Source organism: Ovis canadensis, chromosome 8 (assembly GCF_042477335.2).
Source record: "Ovis canadensis isolate MfBH-ARS-UI-01 breed Bighorn chromosome 8, ARS-UI_OviCan_v2, whole genome shotgun sequence".
Taxonomy (NCBI): Eukaryota; Metazoa; Chordata; class Mammalia; order Artiodactyla; family Bovidae; genus Ovis; species Ovis canadensis.
This window is the reverse complement of record NC_091252.1, coordinates 19,090,414-19,117,034: the sequence shown is the minus strand read 5'-3', so window position 1 is coordinate 19,117,034 and position 26,621 is coordinate 19,090,414. Positions and strand designations below refer to the sequence as shown.

At 40.0% G+C, this 26,621-nt stretch overlaps 1 long non-coding RNA gene across 1 annotated transcript; it reads left to right on the top strand.

The window, feature by feature from the left end:
* Nucleotides 1-11,709: 11,709 nt before the first annotated feature.
* Nucleotides 11,710-26,418, top strand: LOC138445072 (uncharacterized). Its single transcript, XR_011258730.1, has 2 exons — nucleotides 11,710-11,882; nucleotides 25,792-26,418. It is a non-coding gene; the product is annotated as an uncharacterized lncRNA (long non-coding RNA).
* The last annotated feature ends 203 nt before the right edge of the window (nucleotides 26,419-26,621 follow it).

The window sequence follows — 26,621 nt, the reverse complement described above, 5'->3', positions numbered from 1 at the left end:
CTCCCAGAGTTCTCTCAAACTCATGTCCATCGAGTCAGTGATGTCATCCAGCCACCTCATCCTTTGTTGTCCCCTTCTCCTCCTGCCCCCAATCCCTCCCAGCATCAGAGCCTTTTCCAATGAGTCAACTCTTTGCATGAGGTGGCCAAAGTATTGAAGTTTCAGCTTCAGCTTCAGTCCTTCCACTGAACACCCAGGACTGATCTCCTTTAGAAAGGACTGGTTGGATCTCCTTGTAGTCCAAGGGACTTGCAAGAGTCTTCTCCAATACCACAGTTCAAAAGCATCAATTCTTCAGTGGTCAGCTTTCTTCACAGTCCAACTCTCACATTCATACATGACCACTGGAAAAACCATAGCCTTGACTAGACTGACCTTTGTTGGCAAAGTAATGTCTCTGTTTTTTAATATGCTGTCTAGGTTGGTCATAACTTTCCTTCCAACGAGTAAGCGTCTTTTAATTTCAAGGCTGCAGTCACCATCTGCAGTGATTTTGGAGCCCCCCAAAATGAAGTCTGACACTGTTTCCACTGTTTCCCCATCTATTTCCCATGAACTGATGGGACCAGATGCCATGATCTTCGTTTTCTGAATGTTAAGCTTTAAGCCAACTTTTTCGCTCTCCTCTTTCACTTTCATCAAGAGGCTCTTTAGTTTTTCTTCACTGTCTCCCATAAGGGTGGTGTCATCTGCATATCTGAGGTTATTAATATTTCTCCCGACAATCTTGATTTCTTCTTGTGCTTCTTCCAGCCCAGAGTTTCTCATGATGTTCTCTGCGTATAGTTCTCCTGGTGACACTAAATGGTAAATGCCGTGAAGGGTGTGGAAACTAGTACTGAAGGTGTAAAACAAGTGTCACACATGGGAACTTTACTAGATGGTCAGCGTGATAGGTGGCATCATAAGTTTGCTTCCCTTCTTGTAGTTGTCTTGCTATTTTGAGGTCTCATTAGGGAAGAAAGGGCAGAGAGATTAGGGGAATGGTGAGATTTTTATTGGGCCTAATATTATAGTACTTTTCCAACCTTGTTACTTTTTTTTATTATAATTTTCAAGTTGCCTCAGATATGCAGATGACACCACCCTTATGGTAGAAAGTGAAGAAGAACTAATGAGCCTCTGGATGAAAGTGAAAGAGGAGAGTGAAAAAGCTGGCTTAAAGCTCAACACTCAGAAAACTAAGATCATGGCATCTTGTCCCATCACTTCATGGCAAATAGATGGGGAAACAATGGACACAGTGGCTGACTTTAGTTTTCTGGGCTCCAAAATCACTGCGGATGGTGATTGCAGCCTTGACATTAAAAGACTCTTACTCCTTGGAAGGAAAGTTGTGACCAACCTAGACAGTATATTGAAAAGCAGAGACATTACTTTGCCAACAAAGGTCAGTCTAGTCAAGGCTATGGTTTTTCCAGTGGTCATGTATGAATGTGAGAGTTGGACTGTGAAGAAAGCTGACCACTGAAGAATTGATGTTTTTGAACTGTGGCGTTGGATAAGATTCTTGAGAGTCCCTTGAACTGCAAGGAGATCCAACCAGTCCATCCTAAAGGAAATCAATCTTGTATATTCATTGGAAGGACTGAAGCCGAAGCTGAAACTCTAATACTTTGTCCACCTGATGCAAAGAGCAGACTCATTTGAAAAGACCCTGATGCTAGGAAAGACTGAGGGCAGGAGGAGAAGGGGATGACAGTTGATGAGATAGTTGGATGGAATCACTGAATCAATGGACATAGGTTTGGGTGGACTCCTGGAGTTGGTGATGGACTTGGAGGCCTGGCGTGCTGCGGTTCATGGGGTCACAAAGAATTAGACATGACTGAGCGACTGAACTGACTGAACTGATTTTCAATGGTTTCAATGACAGCACACTATCCTTGTAAATATTATATATTTGAGTACATTTTAGCCACTTCTAGGTATCACCTGGAGAAGGCAATGGCAACCCACTCCAGTACTCTTGCCTGGGAATCCCATGGGTGGAGGAGCCTGGTAGGCTGCAGTCCATGGGGTGACTAAGAGTCAGACATGACTGAGCGACTTCACTTTCACTTTTCCCTTTCATGCATTGGAGAAGGAAATGGCAACCAGTGTTCTTGCCTGGAGAATCCCAGGGATAGGGGAGCCGGGTGGGCTGTTGTCTATGGGGTCGCACAGAGTCAGACATGACTGAAGTGAGCAGCAGCAGCAGCAGCAGCAGGTATTACCAATTCTTAGGCCATTGAGGGTCTCTGTACCTACTTAGGTTCTTGCTCTGGTCCTTCTTATTAGAACAAGAAAAATGGCCAGATTTGCTATAATTTAAAAGATCATATTTGCAATTTTTTAAGGAATCTCCACACTTTTCTCCATAGTGGCTGTACTAGTTTGCATTCCCACCAAAAGTGTAGGAGGGTTCCCTTTTCTCCACACCCTCTCCAGCATTTATTGCTTGCAGATTTTTGGATCGCAGACATTCTGACTGGTGTGAAGTGGTACCTCATTGTGGTTTTGATTTGCATTTCTCTAATAATGAGTGATGTTGAGCATCTTTTCATGTGTTCGTTAGCCATCCATATGTCTTCTTTGGAGAAATGTCTGTTTAGTTCTTTGGCCCATTTTTTGATTGGGTCGTTTATTTTTCTGGAATTGAGCTGCAGAAGTTGCTTGTATATTTTTGAGATTAGTAGTTTGTCAGTTGCTTCATTTGCTATTATTTTCTCCCATTCCGAAGGCTGTCTTTTCACCTTGCTTATATTTTCCTTTGTTGTGCAAAAGCTTTTAATTTTAATTAGATCCCATTTGTTTATTTTTGCTTTTATTTCCAGAATTCTGGGAGGTGGATCATAGAGGATCCTGCTGTGATTTATGTCTGAGAGTGTTTTGCCTATGTTCTCCTCTAGGAGTTTTATAGTTTCTGGTCTTACATTTAGATCTTTAATCCATTTTGAGTTCATTTTTGTGTGCGGTGTTAGAAAGTGATCTAGTTTCATTCTGTTACAAGTCGTTGACCAGTGTTCCCAGCACCACTTGTTAAAGAGATTGTCTTTACTCCATTGTATATTCTTGCCTCCTTTGTCAAAGATAAGGTGTCCATATGTGTGTGGATTTATCTCTGCGCTTTCTATTTTGTTCCATTGATCTATATTTCTGTCTTTGTGCCAGTATCATACTGTCTTGATGACTATGACTTTGTAGTAGAGCCTGAGTCAGGCAAGTTGATTCCTCCAGTTGCATTCTTCTTTCTCAAGATTGCTTTGGCTATTCGAGGTTTTTTTGTCTTTCCATACAATTCTTGAAATTATTTTGTTCTAGTTCTGTGAAAAATATCGCTGGTAGCTTGATAGGGATTGCATTGAATTTGTAAATTGCTTTGGGTAGTATACTCATTTTCACTATATTGATTCTTCTGATCCATGAACATGGTATATTTCTCCATCTATTAGTGTCCTCTTTGATTTTATTTCATCAGTGTTTTATAGTTTTCTATATATAGGTCTTTAGTTTCTTTATGTAGATATATTCCTAAGTATTTTATTCTTTTCGTTGCAATGGTGAATGGAATTGTTTCCTTAATTTCTTTTTCTACTTTCTCATTATTCGTGTATAGGAATGCAAGGGATTTCTGTGTGTTGATTTTATATCCTGCAACTTTACTATATTCATTGATTAGCTCTAGTAATTTTCTGGTGGAGTCTTTGGGTTTTCTATGTAGAGGATCATGTCATCTGCAAACAGTGAGAGTTTTACTTCTTCTTTTCCAATTTGGATTCCTTTTATTTCTTTTTCTGCTCTGATTGCTGTGGCCAAAACTTCCAGAACTATGTTGAATAGTAGCGGTGAAAGTGGGCATGACCCAGCAATCCCACTGCTGGGCATACACACCAAGGAAACCAGAAATGAAAGAGACACATGTACCCCAATGTTCATCGCAGCACTGTTTATAATAGCCAGGACATGGAAACAACCTAGATGTCCATCAGCAGATGAATGGATAAGAAAGCTGTGGTACATATACACAATGGAGTATTACTCAGCTGTTAAAAAGAATACATTTGAATCAGTTCTGATGAGATGAATGAAACTGGAGCCGATTATACAGAGTGAAGTAAGCCAGAAAGAAAACCACCAATACAGTATACTAACACATATATATGGAATTTAGAAAGATGGCAATGATGACCCTGTATGCAAGACAGCAAAAAAGACACAGATGTGTATAGCGGACTTTTGGACTCAGAGGAAGAGGGAGAGGGTGGGATGATTTGGGAGAATGGCATCGAAACATGTATACTATCATGTAAGAATCGAATCGCCAGTGTATGTCCAATGTAGGATACAGCATGCTTGGGGCTGGTGCACAGGGATGACCCAGAGAGATGTTATGCGGAGGGAGGTGGGAGGGGGGTTCATGTTTGGGAACGCATGTACACCCATGGTGGATTCATGTCAATGTATGGCAAAACCAATACAGTATTGTAAAGTAAAATAAAGTAAAAATAAAAATTAAAAAAATAAAAAATAAAACAACTCCTAGCTCTGTCCGCTGCAAAGGTTCATAAACAACAAACCCAATAGCAATGAACACCCCAAGTGCCACAGCTCAAGTCTCTAAATATCATATTTCAATGAAAGGAACCAGGACTCCTCAGGGAAATGGTTAATTCCAAGTCTAGCACAGGAAATAATACAATATAAGTCTAGAAAAAATATCACAGCAGAAAGCAGGACCATCAAAGACTATGGGAGTTGTGTAAAAAGGAATAGAACTGAGAAGCTCCCTTTCATCAAAGATGGAACAGTTTAGAAACATACACACACATAGATAATAATACATGCAACAAACTAAAACTCATCAAATATGCTAAAAATCCATGAATTCATAATGATATTTTCACCTTTGGAGGAAACCAGGCAAAAAATTGGGACTGATAATTAAGGGAAAGAAGTGGACATTTAACTGCCTTTTCAGGGAAACCAAAAGGGCAACAAGGAAGTTATTCTTTATAAAATATCTAATGAATGTTGAAGAAATGTTAGAATATCACCATTTTGCAATTCCTAATGAAATAACTGATGTGGGCAATGATTATCAATGACTGAAAGCTAATAAGCAACTTAACAGTAGATGGTTATTAGATTGTCATAGGCAATCTTTACAACAGAAAACTGAGAGATAGGCAGATAAACATCAACCAAACACAATGTATGGACGTTGCTTGCATCCCAATTCAAACCAACTGTAGAAAAAGCATTATGAGGTCATGGGTGAGATTTGGTCAGTGATTGAATCTGGTTATATTAGCAGAATTTTCATCAATTTTTTAGGTGTGCTAATGGTACTGCAGTTTAGTTGAAACACAGAATTGATAATATTACATTTCAACCTACAAAAATAACAGTTTCATATAATTCAACGTTGTATCTTTTTAAAAAGAATCCTTATGTTTTAGACAGCCATACTAAAGTATTTACGGGATGAAGTTACACGACTTCGCAAACTTGCTTCAAAATAATCCGGTGGGTGAACATAGATGGATGCAGAAAGGAGACAAGATTTGCTGTGTGTTGATAATGTTGAAGCTGGATGATGGTACGAAGGGGTTCATTACACTATTCTCCCAGTGTGAAGTATGCGTATTCATTTGTATAGTTTTAAAGTTTTAAACTTTTATGTAAGTTGAAATGTTAATGTTAGAAATGCCTGAGGATACTTCAATAAAAATAAGTAAACAAAATTTTTTAAAAAGAAAAAAAATAAAAAAATAAAAGATCATATATAGCACTTTCTTCATGAAGTGTCAATAAAGACATTGATTATTTTTAGCCATAACATCCATGTCATTTTCTCCAGAGACCAATTTAATAATATACTTCTCTCTCGTGATTTTATGATTTTGTAATTGGAAGAATTGTTTCATTTAAATGTATCACTAAAGTATAGAGTGTAGATTAGTCATGAAAAAAGTTTTTTTTTAAACTTGTGATGTCATTGAAGATGTTTAAATTTATACTTAATTTGAAAGCAGCAACTGTATTTGCATTTTTATTTCAAAATAACAGAAAAATTAAGTTATTTATCAAGTTTCATGAATCCAGTATTATTGTGATTGCTTTCTGGAGTTAAGTGATCCTGTGGTCTTGAAAGAGCATATAAGAAAAATCAGCTAAACTTTAGAATAGATTTTAGAGTAATTTAAACCACGCTTCAAAATTCCTATAGCTATATCTCCTTTCTCATCAAAAATGTCTATCAAACTCATTTTGTGTGTGTGTGTCTAGATTAATTTTAAGTAGTGTAGTCTAATAGAGACAAGCCAAGAGAAATGTTAAAACATTTTTTGTTGATGTACATCAAACTATCCTAGTTCAATTTTAAAGCTCTACAGTACAATATTGCTTTTGAGAACAAGGAAGATAGCTGATTAATACTTAACAGATTTCATTTGTCATAAACAAGATCAAGTTGGGATATGATCAAATCCATAGACAGAGCAATTGATCCAAGATATCTGACAAAACTTCAACAGCCTAAAACAACAACAACCTCACTGATAATTTATGTTCTCTGTAATGAGACATAATCCCTTCAATGTCTTGGAAGCACACAATGGAATGGCATGTGCTTGGATTTCAAGTTCTAGCAGTAATCAGAGATGAGGGGCTAGCCAGGATAAGTTCATCAGAATAGATTTGGCTGACTCTGGTCAAATGTGTCCAATATATCAACTCTTACTGTAACATCAGCAGATAAGTCTAAAGCCACAGATAATGTTTCATTTGCAAGTATGGAGGAGGAAGAAAAGAATGATGTGAACCTGTCAATTTTCTTACTTTGCAAAAACATAAATATGAGAACAGAGGATTCAAATGATTGAGGAATATAGAACTCTCATATTATTCAAACAAATGCAGTAACTGTCCTAGATTCTTTGGAAAGAATCTGGCCTTACTTTCTCCACCAGATTTTGGTTTAACCACAGATAAAGGTGAGGGATATGAAACGGAAGGAAAAGGAGATTGTTTAGCCATGTGTCAGGTACTAGGCTAGGTCCTTTATAGATGATTAATTCAATAACTCCTCCCATATATACTGCAATATAGGTATTTAAGACCCCATCTAATGGACAAAAACAAACTGAAATTGAAAGTGGAAACATAAAGCCATAAATGCTGGAATTGGTGCCCTAATACAGTATTAGTCTATCGCCAAAGACATTGCTTTATATAACCTATCATGTTTTGGGGAAAATATATTTTGTTTATATTAATTGAGGAAAAATGCAAATAAGAAAGAAATCTTCCACTAAAAAGTTTTAAATGACTTATTTTAAAATCTTAGAGGCATGATTCTTTCCAATTACTCTCTGGTTTGAGATTTACCAGTAAGTATTAAATGCAACGTCCAGTTCATGATTTTTATAACAAATGACATAATTAGATTCTCTCTCCATAGATAATCTATGTAAGTATACTTTTTCAATTCTTTATTGATCTTATCAAAAAGACTAGCATGGTTTGAATTTTGGAAAAGAGTCAGCAAATAGGCTTGCCATTTCTGACACACAAAATTAATTTGATGAGGTACAGATGTTATGTTTTTATGTCTACTAATAACACACCTGTCTGAAAATGTAAGAACCTAGTAACCAACAATATCACACCACATCAACATACTGATTTTATTTATAACATGCCTAGGCAATGGCACCCCACTCCAGTACTCCTTGCCTGGAAAATCCTATGGATGGAGGAGCCTGGTAGGCTGCAGTCCATGGGGTCGCTAAGAGTCGGATACAACTGAGCAACTCACTTTCATTTTTCACTTTCATGCATTGGAGAAGGAAATGGCAACCCACTCCAGTGTTCTTGCCTGGAGAACCCCAGGGATGGGGGAGCCTGGTGGGCTGCCATCTATGGGGTTGCACGGAGTCAGACACGACTGAAGTGACTTAGCAGCAGCAAGATAAAGTTCACTTATTCAATATTTATGGAGCGACTAACATTGCATTACTCTATACATTGGAAACCAAATCCATTTCTTGATCTTACAGAACATTTCTTCTATTTTAGGGAGACAGCAACTAAACAAATATGTGATGTAATATCAGACAGTGGTTTGAAAGAAAGAAGGCAAAATAGGAGGATAAAGGGACTATAGGATGTTCTTTTACATTGGTTAGAGTCTCCCTCTTTAAGAAGCTGAGTTTTGACAGATACTCTTAAAAAGTGATGGAGTGAGCATATTCATATGTGGCGGAAGAGGCTACCAGGCAGAGGGAATGGCAAGGGCAAATGCCCCAAGAGTAGAGTTGACTTGATGAGTTAAAGGCATAGCAGATGTGGCTGGAACAGAGTCATTAAGAAGGAATGTTGTAGGAGATGAATTTTCAAGGGAGCTACCTCTTTGTAGAGGGCTTCCCAGGTGGCTCAGTGGTAAAGAATCCACCTGCCAAGCAGGAGGTCTGGGTTCGATCCCTGGGTCAGGAAGATACCCTAGAGAAGGAAAAGGCAACCCGATCCAGTATTCTTGCCTGGGAAGTCCCATGGACAAAGGAACCTAGCAGGCTAAAATCTATGGGGCTGCAAAAGAGTCAACCATGACTTACAACAATAACAACCTCTTTGTAGAAGTTTGTCAATCGCTTAATCTGAGGTATATTTTAAAAAGTTATTCTCTGGCTACTATGTTGAAAGCAGTCAGGATGAGGACACGTGGAGAAACTAGCCAGGAAGCTGTTGGAAGAGTCAAGATGTTACAAGAACTTCCACCTGTCCCCAGTGAAACACTCATCATGTGGAAACTAGTGTTTTAAATCATCCAAATCCCTTCTTAACAGTACTTTAAAATTTTGAAATTCCTCAGTGTTTGCTGGTTTTGAAATCTCCATAGATTTTGTTCAGAACAGGGAAGCATTTACCAAAGAGCTGAGAGTGAAGCTTCACAATGAATTTTCAGACCAAGCACTTGCTCACCAGAGGGCTCTGAGGACTGTGGCATTTACTTATAAACAAACAAACAAACAAACAAACAAAAGTTTTGTCAAGAAATGACAAGACAAAGAGAGATGAAACATTTTGAACACTTGGGAGCATGGTCTTTGCCTCTAGGAAGCAGGGAAGCCATCTTATCTTCTTGGTAACCTTAAGTGTATACATCCCTCTCAGGGCTGTTGCTGGCAAGGAGTTCTCCTAGGTTCCTAACATCCAGATGAAAAGTGATAATGACTCCTCCCTCCAAAGGAGCTTCACTGAGTTGTCAGGTTTGATAGGATGCCTTATGAACCATAGGCACTTGAATACATCCTACTAAATTTAAGGGGCTAATGGCTCTGATGCATTGGAAAAGATTCTGATGCTAGGAAAGATTGAGGGCCAGAGAAGAAGGGGGAGACAGGATGAAATGGTTGGATGGTATCACCGACTCAATGGACATGAGTTTGAGCAAACTCTAGAAGATGGTGAAAGGCAGGGAAGCCTAGAGTGCTGCAGTCCATGGGGTTGCAGAGTTGGACACGACTTAGTGATTGAACAACAACAGTGGTTCTGAACACCAACTTTTCTCATTGTGCCTCTGACTAAAAACCTCAAGGAACATGTGAGCGCGTGTTCTTTCAAGACAACAGAGATTCCTTGCTCAGAAACAGCTGTCCTTGAATGCAGAAGTCATGAGAGAGTGACCCAGGAGGACACTGGATTGGACTTCCTCCCTTTCTCCTCAGTATCGATGACATAAGGATAGGCAGCTAGTTGATATAGAAAGCCAGGAGATGAGAGGGGAGATGTTGAAACATCACCAAACCCAGATTTGCCCGATTGGGTTGAAATTCTGTGACACTGAGCTAGCAGGTCAATAACAATCAAACAAACACATGATAGATAAATAAAAACAAACGCACACAAAATACAACTTGGGGCCATGGTGCATCTGTGTAGGAAACAGAGAATTTCAGTGTCCCATGCATGCCACAAGGGCATTGAAGAGAGCCTGGGAGGAAGAATTCAGAATTTATAGCTACGCATCTAGCTATATCTTTGAGTGTGCTTTAATATTTTTCCTTCTGCTTAAACTCCAGTTGGCACAAATGCAGCTCATGAGTTAATCTCCTCCTGGTGTCCCCCATTCACGGCAGACCAAAGTCCCCCATCTTTCCCACTCCCCCTCATCCCTCTGTGTTCCTCTCAACAGAGCTTCTGGTCCTCAATCTGTCTGACCTAAGTCTGAGGGGTGAATAGGAGATCCAGGAAGAAGTGTCTCATTCCTGACTCTCTTTTTCCTTTGAGCTTCTTCTCCCATAATCTCTCTGAACCAGAGGGAGGGACTTTTCTTTTACTTTTCCTGTCACCTGTGTGGGAGTTCTACCCTCTGGACCAAAGAGTCATTGTTATGCTTTAATAACAATGAGAAAAATATTTGCTTATTGACAAGCAGAACTGACTAGACCTATAATCAGCCTCCTTCATTTCTTCCAGTTTCCATAGGCTTGTGACAATAAAGTGATGATTCTGCCTTGTCCTCCCAGTTTGGGTTGTGGTCTGCTGCTGCTGTTTAGTCACTTCAGTCGTGTCCAACTCTTTGCAACCCCGTGGACTGTAGCCCATCATGCTCCTCCATCTATGGGATTTCCCAGGCAAGAATTCTGGAGTGGGTTGATATTTCCTTCTCCAGGGGATCTTCCCAACCCAAGCATTGTTGCATCTCCTGCATAGGCAGATTCATTACCAATGAATCACTTGGAAAGCCCCCTATTTGATCTAATATTTGTGTTAATAGATTCTGGGTGCTATCTCTGAGTAAGACCGTGAATAGAATAGAAAAGAGAAAAGAAACAGTACAAAAAAGAATAGAGGGGTGGGATGGGGGGTGAGAGGGACGTTCAAGAGGGAGGGAATATAAGTATACATATAGCCAATTCACTTTGTTGTACAGCAGAAACTAACACAACATTGTGAAGCGATTTTTACAATAAAATACAATTAATAAAATAATAATAAATGGAAAAAAGATAATAACAATAAATGAAAAATAAAAATAATAAAGAAAATAATACATAATAAAATAATTATAAAATAAATGAAAATAATAAAAATAATAAATAAAAAGATAAAATAACCTCCTAAAAAATAGAATAAAGATTAACTTGTCTGCATGTGTGTCTTGCTGTTTCAGCAGCAAGTTACAAATGGTAGAACTCCAGAGTTCAGAAGGTCATCTAAATGTATACCAACTGGGTCAATGCTGCAAAGTAAATATTTAGTTAAGTGTGTCAATCAGTAGTAATCTTTTGTACCATATTTTTCTTCCATGAGATGTCATGGCTGGTGAGAGCTCCACTAATTTTATGCCCAAAAAAGGGTAATTGGGACATTTATCAATTTGAAGAGGGAGGAGGTAGCCAGTGAGAATTTGGCACTGAACTATAACATAATCTCACTTTGAAAGGTTGCATTTTTAATTGGGGTTCCCCAGGCACAAATGAAACTAGTTTGCAGACTTCTAGTTCTAAACTCCTGAAGAGGGGTGGAGTGGGGTAAAGTTGAAGGTCAGGGACAAACACATGAGGGAGAAAAATATTGAATTTGGGGAGGCTCAATAAATTCCACTGTTTTTTGCCCACGCACATTTTCCACCAATTGATATGAGGCCAAAAGTTAGCTTTGCCTGATAAAAGTGAGGTGGGGGAGTGTGGCTTAGCTCATGACAGCATTATGTCCTTACCGTTCAAGGTACCCTTGATGATTTGGTCCCTGGACCAGGCAGAGCTGACAACACAGGTGTCCCCTGGTGTCCAAGTGGAAGACCACACATCTCCGAGGAGCTCAGTCCTCCACTGGCAGCTTGGCTTCTAGGGGAATGCTCAGAAAGTCTCCACATGTTGTTTCTTCCTCTAAAGGTACAGCTTCAGATTTAATTCATTCTCCTCTTCTACTGAAATTCCCTTCACATGAAAGGAAATATTAGAAGCCTGGAAAATTGCTCCCCAGCCTCTGTAACTACACTTTTGTGAGTGATCAGCTCTTTCTGTAGAAATGTCTACCTAACACTACAGTTTACTCCTGAATCCTAACCCATGAATATCACATCATATCAGAGAGGGGAATAACAAAGCCAGTTAGTAATTGTTGAAATGGGAGAGAAAAGTGGATAAGTCAAAGTGTTAAAGTTGGATTCAGATACATTTGTTTTTCTTTTGCATTCCTAAAAATTAACATGACCTCTGGACATTATGAACTCATGATTCTAAAGAAGAAAACGAATGTTAAAAAGAAAAATGAAGAAAATACACTTTTTTGACACCCTGATTATAATTCTTGAAATGTATTCCTTTGGAGAAGCCAGCTATTCTGATAATACTTGACTTCTTTGGGGGTATTACATGAATAATTTCTATTAAATGTAATCAAAATGCAAGGAGATGTCTTCTTGTCAAAATGATTGAGGTGTGACGTGTTCTGATAACCAGCTGTTGGGAACAGACTCAGTTTTCCTACAAGGGTAGTCCATAAACGCCAGGAATTCTTTTCAACATTTTTAAAGTATTGACAAATATACGCTTTCCAATATTTTATTTAGACAATGGATTGATGTAGAGGTCATAGGTCATAAGTTACACAAATTCTCCCAGTCACAACCTTGATCCTTATGCAACTCAGCAGAAGAAATCTAAATATGTTTTGGTGGTTTCTATTTTTTAATAAAAGGAAAATTTTTAAAAATGGACTTAGGTATTTTCTTGAACACAGTTTAGAAAGTCTGGAGAACATAATGTTAATATTGAAACCATAGTTAGAACCAATAAAGCATAATAGCCCATCTGCTTCAGTTTCTTAATCGGAAATGGATAGAATTTCAGCAGTTATGGTACATTTACCACTTAACATAACATTTCTTAGTTTTAAGTTTTTGTATAAAATTAGATTTATATGGAAATATATTATTCAACACAAACTTTGAATAAGAAGAATTATAGTAATATATTAAAAATCAATAACAGATTCCATTGGAAATTAAGCTATAAATAATAATTTCTAGAGAATGAATAACAGATAGAAACTGGAGTTTGGCTTAGGGAACATGTTGAAGAGGAATAAAGTAGAACTGACATGTGAAGATGATTTTATAGCTAATCTTTATGAAGGGATCCCTGCTTCACTGCTATTGATCAGGTGAAATTAAACTCACAGTAAGGGATTCCTCCTCCACAGTAACAGACACAATGAGAACAGACATAATACATCTATTTTCATTAATGATGCAATTACATAATACTGTTCCTTTCATCTTATTTTATTGAGAACAAGCTCTACATGGGAGAGCCAAATGGTGGCTTTACAAAGTTCCAAAAAACTGCTACTGCTTACAGCTTGGAAATTCCTAGTAAACCTAGTACCATCAAGGGATATAACTATGAACACATAATTGCATGGCTGTTTATTTAAGACTTTGTAATGCATTTCCTAACTGGATATCATTTGGCAATAACTATACTTTTAGGACAGACCAGAAAGGATTACAACTATGTGTTTGTGCCTAAGAATTCCACACGAAAATAAAAAATTCAGAAGCCTACTTAAGGCAGTAGAATAATTTGAATCATCATTTTTTCCCATTTTAAAAACTAAATACATTGTGTGTCTCAAAACTGTAATAATGGTGTTTCAACACTTACTCAAATAGCCACAAAACTTTTGAACAGATACATAGTCCCAAATAGTCATTATAAACTATGACAGACATGGAAATGATTTTTCTTTTTTTTTGGTAATGAACATTTGATATGGAGTTGGTTAAAAAATAGTTGTAGAGACTGCCTATGTAAGTAGGTCATCCATTCTACTTTTTCTATCTGTTCCTTTCCATCATCACATTTATTACACACTGTAATTATAAGTGTGCTGCTCCTAAGTCACTTCAGTAGTATCCGACTCTGTGTGACCCCATAGACAGCAGCCCATCAGGCTCCCCTGTCCCTGGGATTCTCCAGGCAAGAATACTGGAGTGGGTTGCCATTTCCTTCTCCAACGCATGAAAGTGAAAAGTGAAAGTGAAGTCACTCAGTCGTGTTTGACTCTTTGGGACCCCATGGACTGCAGCCTACCAGGCTCCTCCATCCATGGGATTTTCCAGGCAAGAGTACTGGAGTGGGTTGCCATTGCCTTCTCCAAAACCTATGCTAACTTCTACCCATTTCGCTTATTTTCTACAGAACCAGTCTAATTGTAAAACAGTATTATACTTAAAAGACCCTCCACTGGCCACCGTTCTCCAGCCTCCAGTGGGTACTGTGGCCATGCAAGAAGACCAGGTGTGTCTTCTTTAAGCCCTGGGAATCAAATCTATCCCAGTTTTTCAGGATACAGTTCAAAGGAGTGAGGCTGGAATTGTTAGCTTGCATCTTGTCCTGAAATATCCCAGACGAGCCCCCAAAATGAAAGGTTGTTGCTGAACCATGCATAGATGCTGGGATTCTTGGCCTCTGGAGGAGAAGAATTCACTCGGCCAGAGACAAAGCTTGATTGATCAAAGCTTTTGTGTAATAACGTTTTATTAAAGTATAAAGGAGATAGAGAAAGCTTCTGACACAGGCATCAAAAAGGGGTAGAAAGAGTACCCCCTGCTAGTCTAAGTACCCCCTTGCTAATAAGTGTACTTGCTTGCATATATGCTGATTTTCTGTTTCACCACTAGACTTGAACTTACACGCTACTAATTATTCACCAGGGCTTCCCAGGTGGCGCTAGTGGTAAAGAACCCAACTGCTAATACAGGACATAGGAGAGATGCAGATTCAATCTCTGGATCCGGAAAATCCCCTGGAGAAGGGCATGGAAACCCACTCCAGTATTCTTGACTGGAGAATGCCATGGACAGAGGAGCCTTGTGGGCTATATGGTCGCAAGGAGTTGAAAACAACTGAAGCAACTTCGCACACAGCACAATATGCTCAACACCTATTCCTACCACGGTGTTAGGTGCTAGATAAATATTTGTTAAGTACATTAACTATGAACATTTCTAAGTATTTAATTGTGATAGAGCTAAATTGTTATTGTATTTCAGTTGCTAAGTCATGTCCCACTCTTTGCAACCCCGGTTTCTCTGTCTTTCACTATCTCTCAGAGTTTCCACAAATTCATGTCCATTGAGTTACTGATGACATCCAACCATTTCATCCTCTGGTGCCCCATTATCCTCCTGCTCTCAATCTTTCCCAGCATCAGATCTTTTCAAATGAGTCAGTTCTTTGCATCAGATGAGCAATCTATCTATTTACATCACATGGGCAATCTAAGAAGCATCAGTCCCTCCAATTCAGGGTTGACTTCCTTTAGGACTGACTCATTTGATCTCCAAGGGACTCTCAAGAGTCTTCACCAGGACCACAGTTAGAAAGCATCAATTCTTTGGTGCTCAACCTTCTTTAGAGTTCAACTCTCATATCCATACATGACTACTGGAAAAACCATAGCTTTGACTATATGGACATTTGTAGGCAAAGAAATGTCTCTAATTTCAATATACTGTCTAAATTTGTCATAGCTTTTCTTCCAAGGAGCAAGTATCTTTTACTTTCATGGCTGCAGTCACCATCCACAATGATTCTGGAGCCCAAGAAAATAAAATCTGTCACTGTTTCCACTCTTTTCCCATTGGGCTTAAAGTGATGGGACCAGATGACATGATCTTAGTTTTTTTAATGTTGAGTTTTAACCCAAATTCTTCATTGTCCTTTCACCCTCATTAAGAGGTTCTTTAGTTTCCCTTCATTGTCTGCCATTAGAGTAGTAGTATCATTTGCATAACTGAGGTTGCTGATATCTCTCCCAGGAAACTTGATTGTCAGTTCAGTTCAGTTGCTCAGTTGTGTCCGACTCTTTGCGACCCCATGAATCGCAGCACGCCAGGCCTCCCCTGTCCATCACCGACCCCCGGAGTTCACTCAGACTCATGTCCATCGAGTCAGTGATGCCATCCAGCCATCTCATCCTCGGTCGTCCCCTTCTCCTCCTGTCCCCAATCCCTCCTGGCATCAGAGTCTTTTCCAAGGAGTCAACTCTTCGCATGAGGTGGCCAAAGTACTGGAGTTTCAGCTTTAGCATCATTCCTTCCAAAGAAATCCCAGGGCTGATCTCCTTCAGAATGGACTGGTTGGATCTCCTTGCAGTCCAAGGGACTCTCAAGAGTCTTCTCCAACACCACAGTTCAAAACCATCAATTCTTTGGCACTCAGCCTTCTTCACAGTCCAACTCTCACATCCATACATGACCACAGGAAAAATCATAGCCTTGACTAGACGGACCTTAGTCAGCAAAGTAATGTCTCTGCTTTTGAATATGCTATCTAGGTTGGTCAGAACTTTTCTTCCAAGGAGTAAGCATCTTTTAATTTCATGGCTTCAGTCACCATCTTCAGTGATTTTGGAGCCTCCAAAAATAAAGTCTGATATGGTTTCCCCATCTATTTGCCATGAAGTGATGGGACTGGATGCCATGATCTTCGTTTTCTGAATGTTGAGCTTTAAGCCAACTTTTCACTCTCCTCTTTCACTTTCATCAAGAGGCATTTTAGTTCCTCTTCACTTTCTGCCATAAAAGTGGTGTCATCTGTATATCTGAGGTTATTGATATTTCTTCAGGCAATCTTGGTTCCAGCTTGTGTTTCTTCCAGTCCAGCATTTTTCATGATGTACTCTGCATAGAAGTTAAATAAGCAGGGTGACAATATACAGCCTTGACGCACTCCTTTTCCTATTTGGAACCAGTCTGTTGTTCCATGTCCAGTTCTAACTGTTGCTTCCTGACCTGCATACAGATTACTCAAGAGGCAGGTCAGGTGGTCTGGTATTCCCATCTCTCAGAATTTTCCACAGTTTCTTGTGATCTACACAGTGAAAGGCTTTGGCATAGTCAATAAAGCAGAAATAGATGTTTTTCTGGAACTCTCTTGCTTTTTCCATGCTCCAGTGGATGTTGGCAATTGGATCTCTGGTTCCTCTGCCTTTTCTAAAGATCTCTAGTCTTTCCCATTCTATTGTTTTCCTCTATTTCTTTGCATTGATTGCTGAAGAAGGCTTTCTTATCTCTTCTTGCTATTTTCTGGAACTCTGCATTCAAATGCTTATATCTTTCCTTTTCTCCTTTGCTTTTTGCTTCTCTTCTTTTCACAGCTATTTGTAAGGCCTCCCCAGACAGCCAGTTTGCTTTTTTGCATTTCTTTTCCATGGGGATGGTCTTGATCCCTGTCTCCTGTACAATGTCACAAACCTCATTCCATAGTTCATCAGGCACTCTATCTGTCAGATCTAGTCCCTTAAATCTGTTTCTCACTTCCACTGTATAATCATAAGGGATTTGATTTAGGTCATACCTAAATGGTCTAGCAGCTTTCCCTACTTTCTTCAATTTAAGTCTGAATTTGGTAATAAGGAGTTCATGATCTGAGCCACAGTCAGCTCCCGGTCTTGTTTTTGTTGACTGTATACAGCTTCTCCATCTTTGGCTGCAAAGAATATAATCAGTCTGATTTCAGTGTTTACCATCTGGTGATGTCCATGTGTAGAGTCTTCTCTTGTGTTGTTGGAAGAGGGTGTTTGCTATGACCAGTGCATTTTCTTGGCAGAACTCTATTAGTCTTTGCTCTGCTTCATTCTGCATTCCAAGGCCAAATTTGCCTGTTACTCCAGGTGTTTCTTGACTTCCTACTTTTGCATTCCAGTCCCCTATAATGAAAAGGACATCTTTTTTGGGTATTAGTTCTACAAGGTCTTGCAGGTCTTCATAGAACCGTTCAACTTCAGCTTCTTCAGCATTACTGGTTGGGACATAGACTTGGATAACTGTGATATTGAATGGTTTTCCTTGGAAACGAACAGAGATCATTCTGTCTTTTTGAGATTGCATCCAAGTACTGCATTTCAGACTCTTTTGCTGACCATGATGGCTACTCCATTTCTTCTGAGGGATTCCTGCCCACAGTAGTAGATATAATGGTCATCTGAGTTAAATTCACCCAATCCAGTCCATTTTAGTTCACGGATTCCTAGAATGTCATCGTTCACTCTTGTCATCTCCTGTTTGACCACTTCCAATTTGCCTTGATTCATGGACCTGACATTCCAGGTTCCTATGCAATATTGCTCTTTACAGCATCAGACTTTGTTTCTATCACCAGTCACATCCACAGCTGGGTATTGTTTTTGCTTTGGCTCCATCCCTTCTTTCTTTCTGGAGTTATTTCTCCACTGATCTCCAGTAGCATATTGGATACCTACTGACCTGTGGAGTTCCTCATTCAGTATCCTATTATTTTGCCTTTTCATACTGTTCATGGGGTTTTCAAGGCAAGAATGCTGAAGTGGTTTGCCATTCCCTTCTCCAGTGGACCACATTCTGTCAGACCTCTCCACCATGACCTGCCCGTCTTGGGGTGCCCCGCGGGCATGGCTTGGTTTCATTGAGTTAGACAAGGCTGTGGTCCTAGTGTGATTAGATTGACTAGTTTTCTTTGAGTGTGGTTTCAGTGTGTCTGCCCTCTGATGCCCTGTTGCAACACCTACCATCTTACTTGGGTTTCTCTTGCCTTGGGCGTGGAGTATCTCTTCACGACTGCTCCAGCAAAGCGCAGCTGCTGCTCCTTACCTTGGACGAAGGGTAGATACCTCACCGCCACCCTTCTTGACCTTCAACGCGGGATAGCTCCTCTAGCCCCCCTGTGCCAGCACAGCCACCGGTCCTTGGATGTGGGTTGATCTTCCCGGCCACTGCCCCTGGCCTCGGGCATGGGGTGGCTCATCCCGCCCCCAACCCTTGCCTCGTATGCGGGGTGGCTCCTCCAGACCGTTGCGCCTGACCTCGGATGCAGGGTGGCTCCTCTCAACCGTTCCTGCACCATCACAGCCTGCCACTCTCGGCCGCTGCCCCTGACCTCGGACGTGGGGTAGCTTCTCTTGGGCGCACGCGTCAGCCGTCACAGCCACTTGCGCTTGTAGCTTGTGATTTATCCAACACGACATTTTGCATGATGTACTCTGCATAGGAGTTCAATAAGCAGAGTGACAATATACAATCTTGATATACTCCTTTCTCAATTTTGAAAAAGGCCATTTTTCCATGTCCAGTTCTAACTGTTGCTTCTCGACCTGAATACAGGTTTCTCAGGAGACAGGTAAGGTGGTTTGGTATTCCCATCCTGCTAAGGTTTTTCCAGTTTGTTGTGACCCACAATGTCAAAGGCTTTACTGTAGTAAGTAAAGCATGAAGTCAATGAGTCAGAAGCAAAACATTCCAGAGGTTTTTCTGGAATTCCCTTGCTTTTTGTATGATCCAATGGATGTTGTCATTTTGATCTCTAGTTCCTCTGCTTTTAAATCCAACTTGTACATCTGGATATTCTCAGTTCACATAATGTTGAAGCCTAGCTTGAAGGATTGTGAGCATTACCTTGTTAGCATGTGAAGTGAGAGCAATTGCATGGTAGTTTGAACATTTTTTGTCATTGCCCTTCTTTGGAATTTGAATGAAAACTGACTTTTTCCAGTTCTGTGGCCACTGCTGAGTTTTCCAAAGTGGCTGAAATACTGAGTGTAGGACTTTAACAGCATACCCTTTTGGATTTAAAATAGCTCAACTGGAATTCCATCATTTCCACTAGCTTTGTTCATAATAGTGCTTCCTAAGACCCACTTGACTTCAGACTCCAGGATGTCTGGTTCTAGGTGAGTGACCACACCATGATGGTTACCAGGTCATTAAGAATTTTTTATATAGTTTTCCTGTGTATTCTCACCACATCTTAATCTCTTCTGCATCTGTTAGGTTCTTGACATTTCTGTCCTTTATTGTGTCCATCTTTGCATGAAACATTCCCTTGGTACCTCCAACTATTTAGAATGGATCTCTAGTCTTGTGCACAGTAAGACCCAGGGGAAAGGAGCAATGACCCCACAGGAGACTGATCTAGACCTGCCTGTGAGTGTTTGAGGGTCTCCTGTGGAGATGTGAGTTGGAAGAGGCTCATCACAGGGACAGGGACATTGGCAGCAGCAGTCCTGGAAGGTCGCCCTTGGTGTAAGCCCTCCTGGAGCTCACCAGTAATGCTACTACAGAGGTTACAGACCCCAGGACTGCCTCACCACAAGCCAAGCAACCAACAGGGAGGGAACACAGCTCCACCCATTCAAGCACAAAATTGAATCAAACATTTACTGAGCATTTCACCACCTTTATGTCAGAAAGCAAAGAGGAACTAAAGAGCCTCTTGATGAAAGTGAAAGAAGAGAACGAAAAACTGGCTTAAAACTCAACAATCAAAAAAATAAGATCATGGCATCTGGTCCCATTATTTCATGCAAATACATGGGGAAGCAATGGAAATACGGACAGACTTTATCTTCTTAGCCTCCAAAATCACTGAAGATGGTTAACTGCAGCCATGAATTAAAAGATGCTTACTTCTTGGAAGAAAAGCTATGACCAATCTAGATAGCATACTGAAAAGCAGAGACATTACTTTACCAACAAAGGTCTATATAGTCAAAGCTATGGTTTTTCCAGCAGTCATGTTTGGAAGTGAGAGTTGAACCATAAAGAAAGCTGAGCGTCAAAGAATTGATGCTTTTGGACTGTGGTGTTGGAGAAGACTCTTGAGAGTCCATTGGAAGATCAAACCAGTCAATCCAAAGGAAATTAGTCCTGAATATTCACTGGAAGCAATGATGCTGAAGCTGAAGCTCCAATAGTTTGTCCACCTGATGTGAAGAACTGACTCATTGGAAAAGACCCTGATGCTGGGCAAAACTGAAGGCAGGAGGAGAAGGGGATGACAGTGGATGAGTTGGCTGGATGGCATCACTGACTTGATGGACATGAGTTTGAGTTAGCTCTGGGAGTTGCTGAAAGACAGGGAAGCCTGGTATGCTACATTCCTTGGGTCACAAAGAGTCAGACACAACTGAATGACTGAGCTGAACTGAACTGAGCATAGCCCTGCCCACTAGAGCAAGACTCCGTTTTCCCTAAAGCCAGCCCCTCCCATCAGAAAGCTTGCACAAGCCTCTTATCTTCACCCATGAGAGGGCAGACAGAAGAAGCAAGAACTACAGTTCCACAGCCTCCAGAACAAAAGTCACAATCACAGAAAGCTAACCAAAATGATCACATTGATCACAGCCTTGTGTAACTCAATAAATCTATGAGCCATGGTGTGCAGGGGCACCCAAGACAGACAGATGAGTTCTGACAAAGCATGGTTCATTGGAGAGAGGAATGGCAAACTACTCCAGTATTCTTGCCTCGAGAATGCCATGAACAGTATTAAAAGGCAAAAAGATATCACCCCAGAAGTTGAGCTCCTCAGGTCAGTAGGTGTCTGATACACTACTAGAGAAGAACAGGAAATAACACCAGAAAAATGAAGAGGCTAGGCCAAAGCAGAAATGCTTCTCAAGTGTAGATGTATCTGGTGGTGAAAGTAAAGTCTAATACTGTAAAGAGCAATACTGCATGGAAATCCAGAATGTTAGGTCTGTAAATCAAGGTAAACTGGATGTGGTCAAGCAGGAGATGGCAAGAGGATGGACTGGAATGGACACAGTTAACTCAGAAGAACACTGTATCTACCACTGTGGGCAAGAATCCCATAGAAGAAATAGAATAGACCTCACAGTCAACAAAAGAGTTTGAAATGCAGTACTTGGGTGCAATTTCAAAAACGACAAAACAATCTTAGTTCATTTTCAGCATGACAAAGCGTTCAACATCACAGTAATCCAAATCTAAGCCCCAACCACTGAAGAAGCTGAAGCTGAATGATTCTATGAAGACCTACAGGAACTTCTAGAACTAACAGCAAAAAAAGATGTCCTTTTCATCATAGGGGATTGGAATGCAAAGGTAGGAAGTCAAGACATACCCTGAATAACACGCAAGTTTGGCCTTGGAGTACATAATGAAGCAGGGCAAAGGCTAACAGAGTTTTGCCAAAAGAACACACTGGTCATAGCAAACATCCTCTTCCAACAACACAAGAGAAGACTCTACATATGGACATCACCAGATGGTTAAGACCGAAATCAGATTGATTATATTCTTTGCAGCCGTAGATGGAGAAACTCTTCATAGTCAGCATAAAAAAAAACTTGGAGCTGACTGTGGCTCAGATCATCAGCTCCTTGTTGCAAAATTCAGGCTTAAATTGAATAAATTAGGGAAAACTACTAGGCCATTCAGGTATAACCTAAATCATATCCCTTATGATCATGCAGTGTAGGTAATGAATAGATTCAAAGGATTAGACCTGGTAGGCAGAGTGCCTGAAGAACTATGGATGAAGGTTTGTTATATTGTACAGGAGGTGGTGACCAAAACTATTCCAAAGAAGAAGAAATGGAAGAAGGCCAAGAGGTTGTCTTAGAAGGGCTTACAAATAGCTGAGAAAAGAAGAGACACCAAAGACAAAGGAAAAAGGGAAAGATATACCCAACTGACTGCAGAGTTCCAGAGAATAGCAAGGAGAGATAAGAAAGCCTTCTAAATGGACAAGTCAGAGATAGAGTTAAATGGGATTATACAAACTTGCTTTTAGATATGACCGATATGGCTAAATGAGTAGATTAATATATGATATATATCCGTTGTATGGGCTTCCCTGGTGGCTCAGGGGTAAAGAATATGTCTGCAGTGTAGGAGGCGCAGGGGATGTGGGTTTGATCCCTGAGTTAGGAAGATCCCCTGGAGGAGTGCATGGTGACCCTCTCCAGTATTCTTGCCTGGAGAACGCCATGGACAGAGAAGCCTTGTGGGCTAGAGTCCATAGAGGTGCCAAGAGTCAGACACAACTGGAGTGATTTGGCATGCATGCATGTGTATCTGTCATATATATGTTAGAGGAATGAATACAATCATAAAATTTTGTGGCATATACATATATACACATATATGTATATATATATATGTATATGTGTGTATAGATGCATATATATATGTATACGCCTGCATCAGCAGGTAGGTTCTTTACCACTAACACCACCTGGGAAGCCCATATGTGTGTGTGTGTGTGTGTGTGTGTATTAATAAGTACAGATGATTTGGTAAATAATAAATTGGTCTATTTTTAAATAAGAAATAGATCTTGAAAATATTTTTAAAATCAAGAAATTTGCCAACTACATTGTGTACTATTTTCCTCCAAAGGATCAAGTTTATTACATTTGAGGATGGCATAGTGCTTGAAAGAAAATTTTAAATCATGGGCAAAGTGTCAGCTTTCATTCTGTAAACTGAATAATTCAAGATAAAAAAGATAACATTTTTACCAGTAAATGCATTTGGTGCTGCATTGAACATTTAAAAAACAGAAAGAAAAGTATAAAACTTGGGAGGGATAGCTAAATACCAGCATGCAGGTGGTGTGTGGTGAGGAAGCAACTTAAAATTTTAGCTGACTCTAAGTCTATGTGAATCTATTATTGTGATAATTGGAAAAATAATAAAATTTTAGGTTGCACTATACAAACATGGTGACCAGAACAAATAATATGATAAACTAGCTGTCCAGCGACACCTAGGCTATCTTGCTCAGAGAGCTACATTCTAAAAGACGTGGGTAATTTCTCCAGAGGCAAATACAGCAAGGATCCAGGGAACTTGAAAATGTCATGGAGAAGGAACCCTTGCTGCGCCCAAGGATGCAGTTGTGAGCATTGTCCTCGTTATATAAAGGGCTTATCCTGTAGGTCTAGGATTGAGGTTGATAATGGGACACACAAGAGCAGACTCAGAACCCTCTGTCGAAATTAGAAAGTGGAAGAATTTGGTTCAACTGAAGGGGAGAAGAACTTTCTGGAAAAATAATTAAAATATTGGAATAGGCTGCTTTTTAATATGAGTTTGTGAATCATGAGATCTTCAAAGAGAAGATAGAAGTCAGAGAAGAAATTAATTTAATTACCTAGGAGACTTTTTCAGCTATAATATTTTAAAATTGAATAAACAGCTAACATAATGAATCCTTTAAGCCATGAGTGGTTTCTATTAAAAAGCATTGGCTTTCTCCTTTAACCTCTGCTCAATTCATCTTATTATTTTAATTTTCTCCCCACCCACTATAGCTTGTGAGTTTGTCTTTCCTTTATTGGGTTTAGTGAAAGCAGGAGCAATTATCTCAATGGCTGGTAACGGTAATTTAAATGAGAGGAGAGTCATCTCCTCTCATCTCCTCCTTTTTTTTTTTTTTTAAGAATCCTGACTTTTAGTGAAAAGGTAACATGTTGACCCAAGGGATGTTGTGGACTCTCTTTGTTATTTATTAGGAATTCCCAACCTCCTACTTCTGCCTCTCTTTATAGGAGTCATGCAAGCTGAACGCTGGTGGCCTAAATGAAGTGGGCTGATAGAATGAACCCCACATGATGAAGCAGCTTCTGAGTAACCTATGATTTATTCTCCCAGTGACTATAGAGGGTGGTGGAGATCTCTTATCCTTACTACACAAGGGAATGAATTTCACTCCCAGTGGCCCCTGGCCACAGTCATGTAAAAGTGCACCTTTGGTAGACCGCAGCAAGATGGTGTGGCAGGGAGCAAGGAGTGCTGCTGAAGACATCTGTAGACCAGACTTCAGGCGGTAGGACAGTGTGAAATCTGATGCTGCTAGTGCCACCTTGATTAGTTTCGTAAAGAGGCAGGAGAGGAAACAGAGAATTAAAATTTTATGTTTATATGTTTCAGTGTCAGTCAAAATGTAATTCATCGAAGAATCACCTGAAGAAATTGACTTAGTAAAAACTGCAAATTGCTTAGCACTTCCAGTAATTCAATACAGGGAAATTGAAGGATCAGGCTTATGACGTTCATGTATGCCTATTAAATTGCTTCAGTCGTGTCTAACTCATAACCCTATGGACCACAGACTGCCAGGCTCCTCTGTCCATGAGGTTCTCCAAGCAGAAATTGCCGACCCAGAGATCAAACCTGTCTCTTACATTGGCTGGCTGGTTCTTTACTGCTAGCGCCACCTGGGAAGCCCCTCTGGCTTAGAGAATCTACCCTCATAAGCACTCAAGGTTAAGCCCAGGGATGAAGCTCACAGTTCTCACTTTGCAAACAACTGCTGGTTTAGGTAAAAGCGACAACCTGTTCTTTACATTTTCCACGTGTATCTCTGGGAACTGAGAAGCATCCAACAGGGCAATGGGCTACAGCAAACGTCCATGTGTTTGTGTATGTATGTGCACACTGAGTCAGGGGTGGGGGACATGAGCATTTAAGCATTTGAAATATGCTTTGCAGACTACTATGGGTAAAAGAAATTAGTAGACATGAGAAATAGGAGAAAATAGAAAAAAAAAACAGGTAATGTAGTGCTGAATTCTGAACTTCATTTAAAAAATAACACTAGGTAATAGAGAGTTTGCTTAGGTGTTGAGGATCAAACTTCTGTGTAAGAACTCACAGCAGAATGGACTGCAGAGTTTGCTTAGAGGTTAATAATGTCTATAAGCGGGAGTGACAGAGTATTATCCTTGCCATTGCGCTGCCAGCCTTACCATGACAAGCGGGTGCATTGCTATTCATGATACAGACCGCCCTAATCCTACCGGCAAGATTAGCAAGTAGGAAATATTAAGAGGGAAGTGATCACATAACATTTGACGCAGGTTTTCTGCCCTGATTGCATCTGTAGATTTTGATGAGGTGTTTACTCACCTCATCTCAACCTTTCCTGGAATAGCTAATTTAATAATGCAAAATCACAAAGGTGATTTTTCTTTTTTTTTGGTTTTCATTTACATGTAAACGAGAAGGCTGTTGATGGCATCATGGTGAAGAACCACAGCCTGCTTCATGCTGTTTCGCTTTCAAGTCTGAGAACTTCATATGAGAACCTCAGCCTGAATCATGTCACTCCAGGTGATCTGGATACCAAGAACCAAACAAAACAGACGGAATAAAAGCAGCCTGAACTGTCATCAGTTTTATTTTGCCTTCACCTGCTCTCAGGGAGACATGAGTTTGCAGTGATTGACTGCGGTTTCATATTTACAGAAATGGACTGGAGACAGAAATCATCCTCAGGCCTTCATCCCAGGGAAATCAGAAAAACAACTTCTAAAGCCATTGACAGGTAGCAGATGGGAAGGTAGATTTTGGAGCAGACACCGCATGACAGATAACTTTTTTTTTTTTTTAAGATTTTTTATTTTTTTGATGTGGACTATATTTTAAAAGTACCAAATTTGTTACAATATTGCTTCTGTTTTAAGTTTTATTTTATCTTTTGGCTGTGAGGCATGTGGGGTCTTAGTTTCCCTGATAGGGATGGATCCTACACCCCCTGTACTGGAAGGTGAAATCTTAACCGCTTAATCACCAGGAAAGTTCCAACAGCTGTTTGTTTGTTTGTTTAAACTTTTTTAATTGGAGAAAAATTACTTTATAATGCTGTTTTTGTTTCTACCATACAACTGTTCAAATTAGCCAAAGTTATACATATATCACCTCCCTCTTGAGCCTCCCTCCCCTCCACGATTCCACCCCTCTAGATCATCACAGAGCACCAGGCTGGGCTCCGTGTGTCATATAGCTGCTTCTCATTAGCCGTCTACTTTACACATGGCAGTATATCACTGTCCCT